We start from the raw sequence: 17,528 nt of genomic DNA, 5'->3' as shown, positions 1-17,528 counted from the left end.
TATTTACCTGATTGGAATAAATAAAGTGTTAAAGATCATTTCATGTGAAAAGCAGGATTTCTGACATAATTTCAATCGTTTTGCTTTTATACACAATTTCATGGAACAATGAATATATTGGCGCGATGGAACACAATTTATAAATCAAGCTGACAGTATAGTATCAGTTTTTAATTATGTGTAATTTAATTCGCATCTCTCCCTTAACTCGTTCAATGACACGTGAACTTATATCAATTATAAAACATCACGTGCATCATTAAATATTTTTTTTTTAATTATGAAAACATATTATATGTTCTACATGGTTTTGTTTAGTTTTTTTTCTCAACCAGAGAGACATTATAAAACATTGTTATATATAAAGCGCTTTACTTTTCTACATTACATAAAGATATATCGATTTTTTTGTTAAGTGTACGTGCTTGACATGTTTGTAAAAAGGCAGTGTTTATTTTTGTAATAAAATCGAAAATTGACATTTAATTTGATGCAATCCACATTGTTTAGCGGCCAAGCGCAGTATTCCGCTCTCGGCGGCCGATGGTGTATTGCAATATATACAATGCAAAGCTGGGTTTCTGACATAATTTCAATCTTTTTGTTGACGCGGAAGTGCTTTTTGGTGGCCAAAAATACTATTGTTCCCTTTATTTAAACCTAAATCAGTATTTTTTAACACTTGAAGGTTTGTACAGCGGGGATTTCGGTACCGGCGCGGGTTTATGTGCTTGTTAAGAATTACCGAAATCCCCGCTAAGAGGCAACATATGCTGATTTATGCTTTGATTAAACATTGATAACTAAATTGCAAAAGTGTATAGCATATTGTTAATAAGGTAGTACGATAGCATTTGTTTCATCAGATTTGTTTGGAAAATACTTTCTGAAGACTTATTATTACTATGTCATGTTATACTTACATATACTTTTGTGTAACCAATGTTTTAAATGTACATTTTACCTTTTTTACATTCGTTTACACATTGTTCACATTAATAAACTATTTAATAATGGAAAAAATATTCTGATAAGAGTGTTTAAATGATTAACACTAATATGATTGTGTACAAATCAACATTAATGCAAAGCCAAAACCCAAACATAATGACATATAGACCCTTTAAGGCGTAATATGGGGATTGGCGTAAACATGGGTGATTTCGGCTCTGGGCGTACGAATGTAGCAGTACCGAAATCCCCGCTAATTATTTTCCAAAAGAAGTAACCGAATGGGAGATAATACATGTCACTGGTTGCTAATGAAAAAAAACACTATAATAATTTTGTTGACACTTGAAGGTTTGTACAGCAGGATTTCGGTACCGGCGCGCGTTTAAGTTCTAGTGTAAAATTACCGAAATCCCCACTGAGAGGCAACTTAATGCTGTCAAGAGTGCTTAATAATTAAAATTAATATCATTTTTTTTGCACCTTAACATTCATGTGAAGTCAAAAACCATTCATACCGATGACCTATTGACCGTTTAAGGCGTAAATATGGGGATTTCGGTACTAGGCGGGCAAATGTAGAATTACCGAAATCCCCTTTTCCTCATCGCACATTAGTGTAACATAAATTTTAACACAATATATGTAGGGAAACTCATATGATTCGCGTAATGTGAAAATGATTATTATGCTATAATTCGACCACGAAACTTGACGTGACTTAATACCGGACATTATGGAATGGAGCTACGCTGGCCGTTTTTGACATAAGACCCATTTTCGCATATTATCTTATCAATGCTTATATGAATTTGATTGCTATAATCTAATGCGTATTCGACACGGAATTATTGTCAAGGTTTTTCATTTTGTCAATATTTATCATAGCAGGGGACATTGCTGACATCAATATGGATACTGTTTTCATTTTCTGTCGAGGAATGATATGACTTATTATCAAGATTATTTTATAGTACGGTAGCGTTCTCTACACAAGTGAGATTTATTTGTACTGGTCAATTGCTCTTATACTCACCATTCGGACTCGACGATCGGCTCGAATAAAAATGTTAGTCAATTAAAAGTACAAATTCATCATATTGAGCACGATTATTATTATTATTATTATTATTATTATTATTATTATTATATAGCTTTTAGAAACTTATACCTTAAAAAAAAATCCCATTGGAACAAAAATCCCATGGGAAAAAAAATCCCATGGGACAAAAAAAACCCATGGGATTTTTTTTTTTTTTTAACACGATTTAACGCGTTGAAATCGCGAGAAATGCTCATCATTTGTTAAAAGGTAGTGTTTCTGAAGGTTACATGAATAAATCTCTAAAAATCAGAAAAAAATCCCATGGGATTTTTTTTTCCCATAAAAAAATGGGATTTTTTTTCTATCAAAGTAAATTGAAGCACAAATGTTTTAACAATGCTTAAAATCGATAACTAAGCACAAACGAACGTGTTTTATGTTTTTGAAAATCCCATGGGATTTTTTCTCCCATAAAAAAAGCTGGAGAAAAATCCCATGGGAGAAACCAAAATTTCCATGGGATAATGAAAAATCCCATGGGTTATTACAAAAATCCCATGGGAACCCCAACTTTGCAAATAAAGTTCATAGTGAAGAAAACGCATTTAACAAGCAAAAATAACCAATTATTAATCACAAGTTAGACTTGTATCTTATACTTTATCACAAATAAGCAAACCTTCAAGAAAAAGGGTACTTAAGTTTGCGAAATTTCGGTTTCGCAAAGTTTTTCCGGTGGCCGTTCAATAAGAATACATCTGGTGGTTACAAGGTAGAAATCCGTTTTTTGCGCTTTACAACTTAAAAATAATCGCGTTTGTCGAAATGGACGTATATGTCTAGAAATCCTACTTTCGGTTTTAAAATTAAAAAAAAACAACAATTACTTGCTAACTAGGCTATAGATTTAATGACAATCTTGCACAATTTCAATTTGCATCTATATGTATTGATTAACATGTACTTCATTTCAAGGTGTGTGGCTTTAACAATATTTCCAAAAAAATGTATTTTTGGTTGGGGGAGGGCTGGGTGGTTGTTGAGGGGAGTTTAATGTGAGGGTGTGGTCATTTATTTGATAATCTTTCAAAATTAAGTAAACAAATTTAAAAAAAATATGGGGGAGTTGGGTCTGGGGTGGGGCGTAGGGGATGGTTTAGGTAAAATCCAGTGTAGTATGTCAAGTAAGTGTTGTTTTGTCAAAGTATGAATCAAATATGATCATTAATAAAGAAGTTATGGCAATTTTAGCGCACTTTATTTATTTGAAAGTATTTTAAGTTTGAAAGCAAAAGCCTCGATACTTTAGAAGGAACGTCGATGTATACATATAATGCAACAAAATATTCAAAGTTACTAAGACAAAAAAGCAATAATTCCGTATAAATGCCAACCAGAGTTATGCAACTTGCCCTATACAGTCCCCTGATCATAGTTATCGAGTTTTTCAAGTCGGAAAGCAAAAGCTATTCTACTATAGGAGTATAATGGACCAAAACACAAAACTTGACCAAATGTTCAATTTTCTAAGTATACAAAGGGACCATAATTCTTACAAAATGCTTCAAACAGTTGTCTGCTTTTGTGTATAGATTAGGGTCATGTTGGTAAAGAAGTATGCACATTATACAAGCAATATGTACAAGGTACATATTAAATATTGGAGATGGTACGTATCATTTAACATATATTTATCATTAATATGCATATTCTAAATGAAAAAAGGGCCATAATTCTTACAAAATGCTTGATACAGTTGTCTGCTCTTGTTTATAGATTGGAGGCATGTTGCTAAAGAAGTATGCAAAATATAAAAGAAATTTGTAAAGGGAAATAGAAAATATTGGAGGTGGTACGTAAACTTCAACATTCCAATTCTCACGCGCAAGCGCATGCTAACGCTCACGCCGACGCCGGGGTGAGTAGGAGAGCTCGACTATTTATAGTTCATATATTATGGTCGAGCTAAAATACTTAAACGTTAAATCGGAATTTCGTTAAATTTCATGAATAATCGTGTTCCTGATGGATTAACACTATGGCTTATTCCCTAAAGGCCTGGAAACAGAAAACAGGAACCAAATCAATTGAGAGCCAAAAACTCGCATTTTGGTTGTGAACAAACCTATAACGCAAGAAGATAGATAACACTGCGCTTCAAATAAAATGGTTTTTCTGGCGTAATTCGTCTTGAGGTATGCATAAATAGTTGATATAGTATTTGTCGGAGTATCTATGTAGCGAAGTGGTCCATGATTAGCATCGCGCAAATATGTGAAAAATATTGTTTCAAATCCATGTATACAAGATATTGTTTGTATAACTTCCTGTAAAAGCATTGCTTACAAATGATTCAACTTCCAAACACTTTGGTTTGCCATTTCAACGTTTTCTATAATGTAAATATCAATGCGTCTGAAGAGCTCTTTATAACTTCCGTTGGTGTATGTTAACCACGTGGGCATAATTAACCGATCAATTTCACTTTCTTAAGCCTTTGTGTAACATACAAAAACGTCAAAGTTTAAAGCAGTTCAAATCATTAATACCTTTAGAATCATAGTAACAGCATCTGATTTTGACACAGAAGACCCTGATTCAATCATCGTAGGCGCTCATAAGTTTTAAATGATATTCAAGTTATTGCAATACATTTGCAAAATGATAAATAAAAAATGAACAATAAACGAAAATTTACAAATTACTTTTTTATAATAATAATACCTTTACATTTAACCAAATTGAAGACATGGCCAAAATCGATAGCTATTAAATCAGTATCCTGAATTGTTCTTGTCTTTTTTTAGGCGCATTTTAACCAAAATTAGATCAGTCTTATATCCAACCCTAGATGGTTTAAGTTAATTTAATCAACTGGTATATGTTAATGTAATATATAGCTTATATTTAATATAATGCTCGGGAAATCTGGAATCATTTTATTATAAATACATTTTGATTATAATGTGTCAATACTGTGTTCAGCAGAATAAGGTGGCATTACGCAATTTGATGGCGAATAATTTATATAGGTTTAAACAAAATAACATTTTCAAGTGAGTTACAATAAGTATTATTAACCGAATATCTTTACCTGCGACGCAATGTTATAAATGCTTCCCCGACCAATAGCAACAGCGAAAATCCACATTAAATGGACAATAATCGTTTCATTTAGAAATGCGATGTTAAGCGTATTTTGTATGATAAAATATAAACACCTTTTTGGTATGTCGCACATTTAGTTAAAGGCCTACTAAACTTCCCTTTTGGTACATAACAAAACACGATGACGAAAAAGGAGTATTAATAACTTCCTTATCACATATCTGATGAACTGTCTGTATGCTTGAACATGGGTTTATGTTTCAGTTTGTTCAAAAGTCGTTCGTATTCACCACTGTAATTATATTGTTCGTAAAAAAACAACAAAGTGATGGCTTTACTATTTCTGAACATTGTGTTATGGATTCTGTATAACTGTCTGGATACACGTATGTTAAATGAGTTTTATGTTTAAATACATATTGCGATGCAGAAGGTATAAATTAGTGATGTTTTTCTAAATATAACGCGAGAGTAGTTGTATAAAGTCACACAATTCGTACTTGCACATTTGAAGTTCGAGCGCAAAAAATGTCCGCAATACAATGTGTGGAATTCACGTTTTATGTACGTGTAACTTAATGTCCTCACAAAGCGTATTTAATTTAGCAAAATAACGTTATTTTAAGTTGAACACAACTAAAATAATTGTATAAGCAAACAATTTCAATCATCTCAAAATTCAATATCAAATATTCCTTTCAATTTCTGAAGCATAAATTGACTTTTAAGGTTTAAAAAATGCCACCATTTTAAATTAAAGCTAGATATTGTCTCGAAGTTATTAAACGTTTACAGACAACTCGCAGTAAGGTTGCGCCAGTGGAATAGGAAAATATATATGTTTTATACTTTATACTCGTTTATACTTCGGAACGAGAAGATAAGCTGAAAAAGCCTTACGGGCGCAATTGCTGCCTAGTATAGCATTTTGTTTCCAACATCATGGAGAAAAGATTGAAAATAATGTGGCTCATTTGAATCACCACATAGGCATTGCCAACAGTTTCACGCGCACGAGAAATGGTCGAAAGAGCGAGCGCTCTTAGATGGAGTGAGCGATAAGGAGGATTGTATTGTAATAGAGTTTCAAAAAAACAAACAGTTGAACATGTTAAAGCTGGATATTGCTCAGTAAATTTAAATGCAAACAAATTGAACGATGGCAACAGGAAACAAAACATGATTATCCAATTATATTTAAGATCACGTTAACATGTTTTATAGGAACGCGTTTATAAAGGTAATTATACCATATCCTTGATTTATATATTCCATTTAACAAGCACTGCGCAACTTAGCAGGAACGTAAAACATGCTGAAAACGAAAAAGTACAAAGCCAGATCGATTTCATACAGGCGCCTCAACGGTTCAATTCCAGCATCAACAAGGCGAACACAAGAACGTTTCCTGGCGCAAACATCGGCAGTGACCATGACTTAGTGCTCATCACTATTACGCTTAAGTTAAAGAGCAAACGCATCCCATAGAACTCTCGTGTGAGATTCTACTTCAAGAAATTAAAAGATCCAGTGATAGCAGAGATATTTCAAGCACAGATAGATGGCAAGTTTTCAACTTTAAACATCTTAGACAATGACATCTACAGCATTAGCATCAACAAGGATGCCCTAATGTCATCGGCCAAAGAAGTGCTTGGGAGAAAGAAAAGAAAGAACAAGCCATTGGTAACGACCGATATCATGGACGTTTGTGACAAAAGAAGTTAGCTGAGGTATGATTAATACACCAGTCTGGACTCTTGGGCAAATTAGCAACAAGCAAACATGGAGGTAAGAAAGAAGATGAACGAGGCCAAGGAGAAATGGATTTAGGAACAATTGACAATCATCGACAAAGAGATGACCGCAGGCAGCAGTAAGAAGGCATACAGCACCCTCAAGACCCTCACGAAGACCAGGCAGCCCAAGACCAGTGTTATATCAGACGCTGACATAAGTGCCGAGTGCCAAATTCCTAAAAAGATTAAGTGAATACTGCAGTAACCTATACAACTATCCGCTTCAACCGGACTCCAGTCTCCCTCAGAACGGTCCCAAACCAGAAGCGGACGACGAAAGTCCGCCAATACTTAAGACAGAGGCGGAGTAGGCAGTGTTTAGTCTTATGGCATGAAACTCTCCTGGAATTGACAACGTCCCTTCCGAGCTGATTAGGCATGTAGGAGTTGCAACGACTGCTGCGATGACGGCACTATGCCGACAGATCTAGGAGGAGCATAAAGAGTGGGCCAAGGAGTATACCCAGTCACTGGTCATACCCTTACCGAAAAAGGGCAACTTCAAGTTGTGCGAGAATTACCGCACCATCAGTCTCATCAGTCATCCCAGCAAAGTCATTCTACGCATTATATTTAATCGATTGAAAAGAAAGGCCGATGAATTTCTTGCAGGAGGGCAGGCCGGACTCAGAGCTGGGTGGAGCACAATGAAACAGATATTCAACTGCAAAACTCATACAAAACCAACGTAAGCTCTACCACAACTTCATTGACTTTATAAGAGCTTTCAAACGCGTGTTGCATGATTGCCTATGGTATGTTATGAGATGATTCAATATTGACAGAGGGGGGCATTTAAGAACTCTTTTTAAACGACAGCAGTGCAGTACTTGTCAGACAACAGGGGAACTTATTCAGGAAATCAGTGGGTGTTAGTCAGAAATGTATTCTCTCTCCCGTCCTGTCCAACCTTTTCTTTAAGAAGATAATTCAAGGGACTCTTCATGGCCACCACAATTCTATAACCATCGGTAGTTAACCCATTTGCAACTTAAGAGTCGCTGATAACATTAACCTCATTGGTGGCACCGGCAGTTAACTTCAAGATCTCACCAACAGACTGTATGAAAGAACAAGATCATTCACGAAGGAGGTCAGCACGGAGAAGTATAAAATCATGGTGAACAGCACGACCGACACCAGTTCAGACATCATCATGAACGGCGAGAATTAGTGACCAGCTTCAAGCACTGTGGCGCAACCCTGTCCAAGGATGGCGGCAGTACCGCTGAGGTCCGAATGAGAATTGCCATGGCGACCGCAGCGATGGCCAGACTGAGCAGGTTGTGGACAAGCAGTTTCTTCAGCTTCCCCGCCAAGTACAGGCTCAACAACATTCCATCATACTCAACAGCTTCGAGACCTGGACGCTTCACGTGGACACATAACACAGAATACATTCATATAAACATACATGTATGCCATGACAGGTTCGCATCTCCTGTACGGAGCCCAAGACCAACGAGTACGTCCGGACCATGACCTCAACACATGTTGGTCCACAAGAGCCCTTACCGGCGACCGTCACACGACGACAACTAGCTTGGTTTGGAGACGTCATCAGGCACGACCCTCTGTGCAAGATTTTTCTCCAGGGCACGCAAGAGAGAGGTCGACCTCGAGGCCGTGAGGAGAAAAGCTGAATGGAAAATGAACACGAGTGGACATCCTTTCCTATGGATGAATTACTCACTATAGCAAACAACAGACCTCACTGAAAAAGGAATTTTATATCGTTGTCCCACATTTGCCCCCAACGGCCAAATATGTAATTGGATGGATGATGATGAATGCTGAAAACACCTAAAATAAATCCGCTATATAAATATAGCCAATAGCTTAGCATACGTTAGCTCAAGAAAGGGTGTCAAATACAGGACCAGTTATGAAGGCAAAACTATGTCTTAAGCTCGAACCGGTTACTTGATTGAGACCCCGAGACGAGTGTAATTTAAAACAGCTGCCAACCGAAGGCGGATGCTTAATCGTTATCCATTTCAATGAAACTGGGATAAACAACATTAAAGTATCATTTAATATTTTAGATGTGAATAGAGATCGGTGTACTTGCACGTGAGAAAGAATACAAGTTGTCACATATGATTCTATAGTAATATAAATCAGCGGAAATATATTAGGAAAGGTACTTGAGAGGCTACGTTAATTGTTGCGGACAACGGGGCAACGAAATTCCAACGTCGAGGATAATTGTCAAAAGATACAATGTTTATTAAAAATGTGTTTTTGTTTAATTAATTAAAAACTCAAAATGTGTATTATAAGTACCACAGAGGTCAATTTTATGTACAGTTTATATAAAACTTTATTGTGCACCTTGCTTTATCAACGAGCATTGATTTATATGCACAGGTAAGTATAAAACCAGTAATGTTGTTAATTTCCAAATCAAGCGAATATATTTGCAAATTCATTTATTTGTGATATGATTTGCAATACTATGACCAAAAAATAACACGATGTAGTCGGGGTAACGCGTAGAGTTTGTGGCGCCTTCAAACCGGTTAACAGTGTACAGTTCAAGGCGATGACCGTGTAATCATTTTTGGTGTTTTTTTAATGTTATGAAATGTCCATACTGTCAATTGTATACCTGTTATGTTTATTAAGTTTCATTTTTATTAGCGCGATGTTTGTTTATAGTTTACAATAATGCCAATGGAATATTTACGTCTAAACAAATACACCGTTTTTTAATTTAGAGTATTTCATGTGTTGAGGTTTAATTATGATAATCCGTTCACCATTGAAATTTAGTTGCAACATACGAGTGACAAATTTCAATAATTTTAACAGTTCTAAGTGATGATAACAGCATAATGTAGCTTATTCTAAATTACGTTTATTCATTGATGTTTAACATAATTATATTTATAGTCTGACGATTAACGCTTCTTCAGCAACAGGGAGTGATGGTTTTCACTCGGTTGTATTTTCTCTTCAGATATCGATTCATGCAGCGTGTGACTGACATCGAAAACCAACTTTGTGGATATGAACTCTGAAATCACTCTCTCTTGTCTAGTTTGCAATGTATCGGTAGGAACTAGAATAGAGTACCGCCATAATGATGAACGTGTTGCGGTTTTGATATTCGATATTCCATCTGTCCGAAACTCATCCTCGTTCAAACTGGAGAGCCTTTCGTATGGACAAGTACTATCAGAACTTTTCTTGACAGTTCTCAACTTTTCAACCGCATCGATCGGAACATATACCTGTTTCATCAATGAAACAAGCAAGTCGTCATTGTACCTTACATTGAAAGGTAAGTTAATAATTAACGCAATGCTTTTACACCAACAATTGAAGAATAACTGTGGCTGATATTACTTTTTGAATGTGTAATTAAATTCGATTATATTTTTACGGTACTTTCTGTTGTCTTATTTCATACGCACCATATGAAAAACCAACAATTTGAATCGGCGGAAAACTGTTGACGAAATTTTTTGTCAGAAGAATAACTTCGTCCAGTATGGATGAATCATAAAATCACTTAATTTAGAGGTTAGCCATGTTTTGAGTACTTGTACCAGACCAAAAATCAAAGGTAAAAATAAACACTTTATCCGGGACATAACAACGTGTTTGATCCTTAACAGATGGATCTTTAAATAACTTGATGAAAGTGACTAGCATGGCATCAGAAAGTCCTGGTACAGAACCAGCCTTTTAGCTCCAAGGTCATGGATATATTTCCAAGGCTCATCTAAGAGTTTAAAAAATCCATTTATTATGATCAAAACGTTGTGCAATGTTTTAATGGAATACCTGTGCGGAGTGTTGTTTTCATAATCCCGTACGTCCATCTCATGATACAAGCTCAAAAAGTCATAACATAGTGTTGGGCACAACTTATCAATATTATAATACTGAAAAATGAGGTATGGTCATTTGTTTCTGTAATTAACCATGTCAATTGCAAGTAAGTATGCGCATCTCAGCTTTCAAGATATTGTAAAGTATTTAGAGGTGTTCACAATTATGAAAAATTATTTACACAACCAAATAGCAATTTCTACTTATAAGACAATGGATGTGTGGTGTCAGTAAACTTTTGAAAATATAAAAAGCATTTTTATTTCCATTAATTATGTTGGAAAATGATATCCGTCTGATGTTCATCATCAATCAAATGTAATTATATTGAAAGCGAGTACTTTGTGATTGTGTGTATACACGTATATTATAGGTATATGTTATGTATGCACTTTATATTTGTAATTTGTAGCACTATTCTGTTGTTTTCTACGTAGTAATTTTATCGCGGCGTTTTATAACACCATTTCTGTTATAGTCAAAATAGCGACATGTATCCTGGCAATGATTAAAAAAATTATATTCGATTTGTTTACATGTTATCAAAATAGTGTGTACATAACACGAGCACCATTTGTTTTCTTCATTATGTAATCATTCCAGGTGCCTAAATTGAAGTAATCTTACACACATACATTTCCGCCTACAACAATAAGTCTGCAACCACACTCTTAGGGCTTGCCACTTTTTGAAAGTAATCGATTATTGATACCCCGAACGATAATTGATTTGTGAAGAGACTTCATAGACATCATCACCGCTCACAGAAGTTTCAGCATCAACAACATAACAATAACAATCACAATGATAATCATCCACAACACCAAAGTGTTAAGTTGTGTTATAGTTATTGAACATGAAACCATCAACTGTCTAAGTAATAAATTAAGGACATGTTTGAAAATCATCCAACTGGTGTACCTGTTATACATACTTTCAAATATACACGCCTAGATGTGTGTTTCTGCTGTTTCCATTTTCGTTACCACATCTAATAGTTCGTTGTATGGCATAATACTGAGTTATTTCGTTACAATATGTGTTTATTACTATATTAGATTTTAAAAATAGGGTTGCATTTCATGTGAAAGTACTTCATTTTAATTAGTACATTATTTCCCAAATTTGTAATTAACCCAAACTGTATTTGATAAAGAGAAATAATTACTATTCAAGCAGCACATGAAACGTGTATGAATATTTTCAATCATATAGTTCCAGTGGACAATGTAACCTTAATACCAGAAATTCAAACAGTGTCCGTCCTTCCCGGTGTGGTAATAAATTACATCAGCTGTGTTTCATCAATTGGACGTCCAACGTCCACAATTACCTGGTATCTTGACAATAGAACGCCGTTTAATTACTCGGATGACGTGAACCTTACTGGGAATAGCAATTATACTGTGATCGCCGATGTCACAACAAGCAGTCTCTCAATTGCATTTACAGCTAAAGAGCACAGTGAACGGATTTACTGTAATGTTTCAAACGGATATACACCGATCATGTCCAAACGGACATTGCTAATCGATGTGTTGGGTATGTGTATAGCTGTCGTCTATTAGAAATTATTATTATTTTCTAATAACGTTTTAGGTAGTTTGAGATCAGTCTTATATACCGCGATACAAAAAGCAAATATGTTGACGGTGTGCGAGAAAAATGATATAAATTACAATATTAATTACATAGCTTTGTTTAAAATAATTGCAATACATACGGAAAAAAGATGTGAACTTAATTAAGGCTATTCGTTCAAAAGCTAAAGTATTTCCAATCGATCATAATGCAGCGTTATACAATGTATTTTGTGTCATAAATATGTATATCGCTTTGTGGTTTTAGGCATTACAAGTAAACCGTGGATTCTCTACTGGGCGCTTCTTGTAACAGAAAGTATATATGTGCTGCAAAACAAGACTGTTTCACTTGAATGTAAATCGTCTGGAAATCCATCGCCAATCATTTCGTGGACTTTTCCAAATGGTTCCATAATAAACAATACGGTAATATCTCTGAAACTGGAACAAACAGACATTTCAGAGCAAGTCATCTGCAGTGCTACAAGCGTAATTACCCCAACGCATGGATATATGTATACTGTTGTGAATGCATCAACCCTGCTTGTGAACATTTTATGTAAGAACATTTTATTATAGATTCTTGAGTAATTTTATATAACACTCGTTTCTTGTTAATCCATACTCAATCGATTCGAAGTCATAATATTATCCTCTGGAGAAGTACATCCCATAAGTGACCTTTTTCTATCTTAGTGCAATACGTTTGTGGTTTAAACATATATTAACTGATACTTTATACAAACCAGTGCTTTCAATAAATGTGAAGTGTACAAATGAATAGAGAATATTCCTAATCGAACGTAGATGTAGTAAGTATAAGATTAACACTTTAGTATATACTCTGACTCTGTTGCGTTAAAATTAATATGGTAAGAATAAATCACTCGAAAGTATATTGGTTGCTGATTAATCACATAGTTTCAAGTCATATATCCTGCATTATTTGTTAAAGTGTCAAATATCCTGTATGTACATAACCAAACGGTATAATTGGTCTTCGTTTCTGAGACGATATATTGATATTTGATTTTACCTATTGTTCAAATTAGTGATTAGTAATAAATAATAAAACAAATCGTAACAGATCTTAGTCGCAATTATACAATTATGTGCACACTTAAAATGTACGTTTACATAAATGTCTTGCAGATGTCATCATAAATTATTTGAAAATAAGAATATTTTTTTCAGATCCACCGTCTATTTCATTGTGTCAAATCGGAAAAAGTGCCATAGAATCAAACATTATACGAGCTGTAAAAAAATGACCGTTTCGTAATGACGTGTGCCAGCAAAAGCAACCCAGCCCCATTGCGCTATGAATGGAAACTGCGTTGGGGAGAGGAACAGAATGGAACTCAACTCACTATTAAAACGTTGCGGGAAAGCAGTAACAATGTATACACATTTGAAGTGATCAATGAAATGAACGCAACCTTTTCAGATGAGATTGTTAAAGGAAATCTCACTACATCGTTTACATTTGAAATTTTATGTAAGTTTGATGTAAAATTAAAATTGTACTAGATTGAATTATATATGTAGTAGAATAGTGCAAATATAAGCGTATTGAGAGGTGTAGAGGTCAGCTAAAACTGCGATGCATTTTCGAGTCCGACATCTTATGATTTGTAGACATGAAATGAAATGATACAAGAAAAAGGCCCAATTGGCACACTTTCTTTCTTATAATGGCACTCTATTCTTTATTTCAGCACCATCTGCTGCTCAGTTCATTGAAAATTACACAGTTTTATTGAACACAACGTTGTCTGTTGTGTGCCCGTACATACCAGGAAATCCACCAGAGACAAGATTCATGTGGTTTCGCGGAAATACATCCTTGATAAGATCAGAGCAAACTTTGTTGTTGACAAGTTTGAAGACCGCTGACGAAGGATCTTACACATGCAAAATAAGCAACATATTGGACCCTACAGGACGAGACATTGAAGAGGCATTCGATGAAACAACATTTTACGTGGATGTGAAATGTACGAGCAATACTATTTATACATTGACATGTCATTTTTATTCAGGAACATTGAATGCACATTGTTGTTTAATAGACATGTAACACATTGTGTAATATCTTATTTTAATATTGTAGACCCTTCCACCATAAAAAGATTTTACATCGATGGGTTATTTTCTACAAATACTATTTCCATAACCGAAGGTCAGAATGTAACGTTTTACTGCGAAGCTGACAGTGACCCTGTAGCGGTACTGCAAATTGTAAATAAAACTCGCGGTAGTGAACACTTACTGAGAGAAATACACGACAACACAATTTCCGCCGAAGTTTCAAATGCACGATGTGAGTACGATATGGGTGTCTACCAATGCAAAGGAAACAACAGTTACAATGCTGTAAAACAAGTGATGGAATTTGAAATCATGATCTTATGTAAGTTAGCACATTTTATATTTGTATATATGTATATATCAGGGTCCATTCAATATATTTGTTAACATATTTTCGAATAACTCAAGATCATAATTAAGTAAGAACTTTTGAACAGGGGGCGATATTACATTCATATCATACTTAAACATAGTATCGTTTAGGAATATTATTCATTTGAAAATGATGCACTCCATGAACAAGCGGTACACGCAAGAAGGTATCAAATATTTGTTTCATAATCCTCGTGACCGTCATATGAAAGACGCATATTGACATTTTTCGCCTAGCAGCAAATAATAATGCAATATTTCTTAAATAATATGTTTATTTGGTTATCATGATATATTTGTAAAATCATTAATACAAAACAAACAATCCCGACACAGATTTGTTTCAATACACGCCTCCAATGAAATTCGAAGTCACGCATAGACATGTCGCGTACTTGTTAATAATTGTACCACTCTATCTAAATCAAAAGTGCCAATTAATTACGATGTAATTAAAGTACTGTATGTTCATTCGTTTATATAATTAGCTCCCGATATGCACTTTTAAAGCGCTTTCACTTTCATGCAAAGGGCAACGGTTTGAATCCCGTTGGTATTAATGTGTCTTTGTTTTTTTCATTCTAAGAATATCTTGTCAGCATTTTGTACATCCTAAAAAATGTTATTTATATTTTAAAATATTTTACTTGTTCAATGGTTTGCGTATTTATATGCAGATTTAATCCATGTAGTTAATCAGAGATATTATGTACTCTGCATTTCGACTTCTTCCTGAAATGAAGTACTATGCTCTCGAAAGTTTTCTATATAGCGCTACGTCCTGAGTTAAATCTGTATATTGCTGCATTCTTAATTATTTAAACAAAAAGGAGTTTTATGACGCATGCATTTGCATTAAAACGACCCCATGCAGGGATAAGATTTTGCTGTGATGGATATTGAATATTTCAGATGATTACCATGGCTAATTGTGAGATTTGTCAAAATCTTTCAAATAGTTAAAGGCTCTATAAAGGTCACACATCCAATTATTATGCATATCAACTGGTCTTTTTACCGGATTTCAGTTACTCTTACATAACAACTGCTAATAACACAGCTTTGGTACAACGTTGTCAAGAATTATGGAAGATAAACCCGTTTCATAATTGGAAGAAATGTTTACATTTTTGCAACTAACGTGATGTGTAGCCTCAGAACGTTGACATATGCTAAAAAAAGCCGAAAGAAATTTCAATTTTAATTCTATTTTAACAACTTTTTACCAGCAGAAAGTTACTTATTAGATCACTACAAACGTTTTAATCATTTAGAAGAGACCAACTTTGTGAGTGATACCGGAAAACGTTAAAAGTCATCGTTATATTTTTGGTGACCTGAGTCACTTTCACTTTCTCTTTCGCGAGTAAACAGCGATGTAAATAAACTGATTGTTTGTAAACACAATTGACTTGGAGGACACTTTTTTGAGCTCAAAACTAATTGGATTGCTCATATTTTTATTATTATGTCCAATGTTAATGTATACGTTTTAGTTGTATTTAAGAATTTATTTACATTCGATAGGTTCACCGAGACCATCACCATTTACTCCCCCAATTAAAACTTCTTTTAGAAAAATAAATACTTCCGTTATTCTTTCGTTCACAATTGTGGCGTATCCTCCACCAAATGGTAAAACGGCATATTCTTGGCGAAAGCTTGTTGAACAATACTGGGAACCACTAAATAATACCAGCAGACATCAGATCAGCATATCAGACGACAGACTTCAGTCAAGTCTGTGATTGGCACAACTACAAAATGATGACTTTACAAACTCTTCGGTTCGTGTTTACAATGACCTTGGTTTTACAGAACATGTGTTTGTCCTTCGAGAAAATGGTATGTCTATTTAACATTTTATTTTTCACTGCGTATTCTGAAACAAATACGTTTCTTATTCAGTAGTTTTATATCCAACTTATCTTGAAACATGAAATTCCTAGATTATAATGATACCAAATAATTATCATGCATATACGGACCTTAGATGTATAAGGGCAAAACAAATTTTGAAAAAATAAAAATATACGCCATATGCGAATATAAATGAAACACTTCACAATAAATTTTATTGAAAGAGCCACCCGCTATGCCTCAAGGATTTTACGTTATTTATGCCATGGTAACTGAAGATTCTGTGACAATTGAATGGATGCCTGGAATTAACGGTGATGAAGACCAAAAGTACGTAATAGGTTATAAAAAGGTAGCCGATGAGACTTGGACTTACAAAACCGTAAAGTCAACAGTATCTCGAGTGACTATCGTTGAATTAGCTACGGGCACCACGTACGACGTCAAACTGTATGCAGAAAATTATGTAGGAAAATCGAATGAGACCATCAAGCTAAGTGTGATGACAAAGACTGCTGTATCGGGTATGTCTTACATTGCATTGTATGGTTTTTGTGTTGTTTAAAGACATCACGCCATTAACAAACACAGTTGAGTGAGCACATTTTGCTCCTGTAGTAATATTATTTGTTTGTAAGAGTTTGATAATTTAAATATGATTGTTATGATCGCACAATATTAACATTTTAGTTAACGAACAATTGCTTAATGGCATGCGTTTAAATAAGTAATTGTCATTTATTATGTATGTCAAACACGTCACACACACTTTTATAACAGATTTAAAACTCTGAACATATAAAAAGGTGTTAAAGTATCGTATGTAATTATAGTACAATTGTCGATAGGTGGCAGTTCTTCTACGTTAATTGGGTCTTC

General features: G+C 34.6%; 1 long non-coding RNA gene across 1 annotated transcript in view; it reads left to right on the top strand.

The window, feature by feature from the left end:
- Positions 1 to 17,135, top strand: part of LOC127842527 (uncharacterized) — a 106,554-nt gene extending 89,419 nt beyond the window's left edge. The window contains exon 3 of the long non-coding RNA XR_008031686.1: positions 17,002 to 17,135. This is a non-coding gene — a long non-coding RNA (uncharacterized LOC127842527). The remainder of the gene's footprint in view (positions 1 to 17,001) is intronic.
- The last annotated feature ends 393 nt before the right edge of the window (positions 17,136 to 17,528 follow it).

The sequence above is a fragment of the Dreissena polymorpha genome, chromosome 8, assembly GCF_020536995.1.
Source record: "Dreissena polymorpha isolate Duluth1 chromosome 8, UMN_Dpol_1.0, whole genome shotgun sequence".
In the NCBI taxonomy this organism is placed as follows: domain Eukaryota; kingdom Metazoa; phylum Mollusca; class Bivalvia; order Myida; family Dreissenidae; genus Dreissena; species Dreissena polymorpha.
The sequence above is the reverse complement of the archived record's forward strand: the minus strand, read 5'-3'. Positions and strand labels throughout refer to the sequence as shown.